This window comes from Calidris pugnax, unplaced genomic scaffold, assembly GCF_001431845.1.
Source record: "Calidris pugnax isolate Ruff unplaced genomic scaffold, ASM143184v1 scaffold19, whole genome shotgun sequence".
NCBI classification, from domain to species: domain Eukaryota; kingdom Metazoa; phylum Chordata; class Aves; order Charadriiformes; family Scolopacidae; genus Calidris; species Calidris pugnax.
In genome coordinates, this window is record NW_015090775.1 from 1940624 (window position 1) to 1946059 (window position 5436).

The following is a 5436-nucleotide window of genomic DNA, read 5'->3' on the forward strand; positions in this document are numbered from 1 at the left end:
AACTATAGTAGAATGGCTTCTCAATGGTTCTTTGGAACCCCTGCATCATCTTTCATACAGAGCTCTTCTAGAAGCCGCAAGCGAGAACGTTTTGAGCCTGTAATTGCATCCTGATACCTGAATTTGATGCCAGATCTCTTTGAAACAGCCTGATTAAGAAAAGGCCTCCAGAAGTGGTGTTACCCACACAACCTGTCAGCACAAGTTTCTTGAGATTGCTGCCTGGCTGAACATGTCAGATTCCTGTTTGGAAATATCTGGAGTGGATCCACAAAGCTTACCTGTGTCTTCCTTTCTTACTGCCTTTCCTTCAAACTTTAGTGATCTCGCTGAAGTATAGCACTTGGACAGATGTAAAGCTGACTAGTGTCAGCACCTGCAAAATAACTTTTAGAACTGAAGTAGGTGTTTTCTGGTGAGAATATTTCAGGGAGATGTGTTTCCCTAAGAATTGCAAAGGTACTACATCTGTGGTTGTTCTCATTTTTTAACAAACAGTAGGTTTGAGCCTTCTTTAAAATTTGCCCTTCACTTTTTTTCTTAAGCTTAACCTGTTTAAGAAAATACTCTTATACCATGGTAGTAATCTGATTGCACTTGAAGTTAATGTATACTTTCATATTGCTCTGGATACAGTTACTGTCCTGAACTAAGGCCTATACTTAGAACTTAAATCTGAATTTTAGCAGTTTCTGGAGTCCAAGTTGCTGCTTCTGAAAACACAGACTGGCAATTTCTTTGCTTTCCTGTGTGTTCTGTAGAGGCAACATTAAAGTTCAGTTGCATAAGAATCATTCCTATTTTCATGATATTCGCTATTATTTTAAGAACTCTTAAGTATTCTTAGGAGGTGCAGTTCAAAAAACCTGCAAGGCCAGGAAATTTCTCCCTTTCTTACCATGATAATAAGCACTTGAGAAAAATAAGTGCTATGTGAGAAGCATCATTATTACTCTCTTTGGTGTTATGCTCACTTTTTATAGCAGCAAAATTTTCTTCTTTTCACTTTTTTGAAGTAGTATCTTAAGATTTTTTTTTTATTATTATTTTTGTGTGTGGAAAGTATTAAACTGACTGCCACAATGATTGCATTCTTTTCAGTAGCTACGGAGAACAGCTAGATTGCAGGGAATTACAATGTAAAATTCCCTTTATAGTATGTCAGGTGAGATCTGAAGATCAATTCTGAATGCAGCCCCCTCTATTTGGTTTGGTTGGGTTTTTTTTTATTCCACAGCTGCAGACTGTATTCCAAATTACTGATAATAGCGATGGCTGTTGTATAATTTTGTTGGAAGTCACACAGAAGCAACTTCTCTCCTGAATATGAGATAAATGCAACTGTAAGTTTCACGGTCCAGAACCAGGCAGCCTATGCCATTCCCTTTTGGTAAACGTCGTTATGGAGGTTGGGAGAATGGTTGACTTCTAGGTTACCCAACAGTCTGCAATTAGCAATATCTGAAGATTTCTGGATTTTCTCATCTAGGTACAGCCTTCATGTGTGTGACTTGCATTGTAAGAGAAGCCAGAGCTAAGTGAACTGGAGAGGTCGGTAAAATACTATTGTTCAGTCTTGTTCTTTGCTTTTAAAGTAAATTGATCCTATTTGCAGGGATGTCCTTTCAGTTATAACACTTTCCTGATTTTACTAACATACCCAAGAAGAGAAGTGTTTAGTTAATAAAGTCTTAAAAAAAAAAAAAAAGGTAAGCCACCTTTGTATCTGAAAAATAGCAAATCTGTATACAACAACTGAATAAAAAAACCTCCAAATGCATTTAATTTGAAGAATGAAAAGAACAGAAGTCTTGCAACGAATCAAGAAAAACTGTCTATACCTGCTTCTTCCGACATTTTGGGTCCTTTTTCAGGAATAGTATGTTCCATGATCTAATGCTTGCAGCTCCATAAAGAAAAAACTTTTCTCATGGAGATCTTACTCTCTGCTTTTGATAATTTCAATAGCAATGTTGAATTATGTTAGTTTCCATTTATTTTAATGTCCTGGTTCTGGTAAGGACCAGAATTGTATGTTTCAGAGGGAAACACAAGAAATCTTTGTGTGGGAAGCTGTGCACTCACAGATTGCTGTTACAAAGTAAGCAACCAGAAATACATTTGGGCAGAAATCAAGTAGCTCTTCTGAAATTTTTTGTGACTACAAATTTTTGTAGTTTGGAATGAGTTGTAACTTGAGAGCTGACAAACAGTTGACCAAAAATGACACATAGAATAACAAGTAATGTAGGTGCATGTGCTTGTTGGGGGTTTCCTGTGAGAAATCACAGAAACAGAGTAGTTAATGAGCAATTTTGTGATATAAGAGAGAAGAGTCTGTTGTTTCTGCTATATCCTACTGAATTGATTTTAGGAACAGTTCTGGGTGAATAACTAGACTTATTTTTCTGAACAGAGGATAGATATATAATACATTTATAAAGCTCATAAACAATACCTGGTTTCCCCCTCTGTCCCATATTAGCTTTCTCTGACATTCAGGAACCAAAACCTATATCTGAGGAAAGTGATGTTTAAGTTCATGGATCCTACAATAACAATAAAATAATGTTAAAAAATATTTTAAAATTATATAATACTTAAAAATTATATCACATGGTATATTTTCATATATCCATAGGCAATGTATTTGTATACATTTGTGTTTTTATAAAAATATAAATTATAATCCATAATCATTGAATCCAATTATGGTATTTAAATTATATACACTAGATGTTGGAAAAAATTAAGGAACTCTAGAGATTCTAGAAACAGCGTATTGAGGAAGAGAGCTGTCTGGAAATAAAGAACAAAACACTGATAGGGAGGGCGATTAATCTGAAGTATCATGCCTTTCTAGTTTCTGAACACCTTAAACAGCCCTCGGCCTCTTTTTTTCTTCTGAAGATACAGTCAGAAACCTTCTCCTAAGGGTAGACAGCTAATCCTTTCCGTTTACGGAGCAGTGACAGACAAGGTTCCTCTCTGGTATGATGGCTCAGGGGTTAGTGCTTCGGCAGTCAGCGAAAGCCAGCCTTGTTCTGATCAGTAGCTGATCTGTGGGTTTTAAGCAGAAGAGGGAGCATTCCCTGTTGTGTATGTTCTTTTTTTTTGTTTTTTTAATGTTGTAAGACTTTAAATGAGAGACTCTGAGATTCAGTGAGGAAGAATGCTGAGAAGAAAGGTGCCAAGTGACTCTGTAGCCTCACCTGCTGCGCTCTCGCTGTAGGCAGCCTTGGATGTCTCATGCCAGGTCCTGGCCTCCCCTCGGACACCTCAAACTTAGAGCTTGTGCTCAGCATCAGCACAGCAAAATCCTTTTTTAGATCTGGCATCTGGACACCGATTTTGAAAACAGTCAAGTTTACATTCATTAAATCTAATGGGAGTATTCATGTGTATAAAGTAAAATATTTCGGGGCCCAAAATCCATTACATTCATTAAATCTAACGGGAGTATTCATGTGTGTAAAGTAAAATATTTCGGGGCCCAAAATCCATGCCCAAATGTTCATTGGCACCGACCTATGGGTTAGGCCTTTGTTCAGACTGGAATCTTGCTGTTTCCACTAAATACCCCTTTGCTTGTGTGTAAAATCACAGGAGTGTTCGCTCATCCCCCTACACAGAGAAAATAGAAGTGGTCCAGCCTGTGAACTGATTCTCCTGACCCTGAGAATAGGTCTGGGGAGGAAAGCACACTGTAATGGGCACGGTGCCCCAAAAGCAGTCTTTAAAATAATTATTTTAATTCCTGCTGAGGACTTGCATATCTTGTCTTTCTCCTCCATGTTTTACAAGACGTTGGTCAGTAAGGTACCAACGATATGCGACAGAAAAATTGAGCAGTACCGTGATAGTACCGACATTTATGTAGCTCTATTTAAAATATTGGCAAAACTGGAAAGGCTGAGCTGTGGGCAATAAATGGTCAACTTAAAGTTACTCGCTGGGCTGAGGAACCGTGTCTTGTAGAGTTGAAGAGCAAGGTCTTCTATGACATAGGCAAGCTGGAGTAACGATGCTCTCTGGTTCCAGGAGTGAGCTGGGACACCTTGGTCTTGGGTGGGCAGAGACCAGGAGGTGACCAACACCTGCCTGGGAAGGAGCTAGTGCCTGTCCTTGTGTGGGTATCATCGTACCTGCCCGACTCCTGATGGCTCCTAGGGGACAGGAGGGCCATAGGGCAGAGCCTCATGGGGCCACAGGGAGAACATGAGGACACCGATATTTGTAAGACTTCAAAGAAGTTCAAAGGGTACCAGCCTGGGGAAGAAAAGGGGAAAACACTTGCTCAAGTCTGAATGGGAAAACTTTGTACTTGGGGGAGCCGCAAGGGTGGATTTACTGTAAGGTAACGTGGGGACCAGGTTTCAAAAAACTGACAATAGAAAATTAATTTTTTTCACTGCAGTTTTCAGTCACTTAAAAAGGTAAATAAAATCTACCTTCATGCAGGGGGGGTTTGCTGCCTGTTCCAAGCAGTCTAACTGCTCCCTGCAGTCTCTTAAAATTTCCTTTTAAAAATATTAATAGGGCAATGTTGCAATTATATTTGTGAATTACACTGTGGCTCGCAGGTGTAGCGGATGAATTAGCAGCGGCCGAGAAAAAGCTGTTTTAACTCGGATTCGTTAATTTATTCCCTGGAAAAAAAGAAGGCTGCTGTGAGCAGTGATGTTGGGAACTAGCCTTTCGGATCGGCGGGCAGAAGGGAAGGCGCGGTTTGCGTTGTTCTCTCGGTCCCTTGGCGTTCCGCACGAGCTGTCATTCGGGAGCCGGGTTTTGTACGCGCAGGTCGGGTACGCGGTGGCCCGCGGGTCGCCAGGACGCGGGGCGCGGAGGCGGCGAGCAGAGGGGCCGCCGGCGGCGCCTGAGCAGATGAGAGGCGCCGCGGAGAAAGCCGAACTGCGGGAGTCTCTGTGGCGCAATCGGTTAGCGCGTTCGGCTGTTAACCGAAAGGTTGGTGGTTCGAGCCCACCCAGGGACGGTGTCCACCTTTTGGCAGGCCCGCTCCCCCCGCAGCTGCCGTCGTTTTGTGCGGGGGCGGCGGGTCCCGCGCGGGCGGCGAATTGCGGCGCCGGTCCCTGTGGCTGCGGCCCGAGATGGCGGCTGGGCTGAGCCCCGGGGAGCGGTGCGGGACCGCCCAGGGGGTGGCTCCGCTACCCCCGCGCCAGCGCGGAGCTCGGGAGGACGCGGGGAGGGAGAGAAAGGGCGAGAGTGTGCGGGAGTTTGTGTACCCCGTGCTGCCGCGGGGCAGGGTGCGGAGGAAAACACCTTGTTTGAGCTGCGTGATGTTGATTAACGGTGCTGCCGAGCGGTCAGAGGTTGCTCGGGGAAGCGCTGCCTTTACGGTACCCCGGTAGCGCCACCGGAGAGCGGGGGTCGGGGCCGAGGCTTGGGGGGAGATGCCGTTAGCGAGAAGGTGCCTGT

The 5436-nt window shown here is 43.3% G+C and overlaps 1 non-coding gene across 1 annotated transcript; it reads left to right on the forward strand.

Moving 5' to 3' along the window:
- The first annotated feature begins 4919 nt into the window (after window positions 1-4919).
- Window positions 4920-4993, forward strand: TRNAN-GUU. The gene has a single exon. It is a non-coding gene; the product is annotated as a tRNA-Asn (tRNA).
- Window positions 4994-5436: the final 443 nt, after the last annotated feature.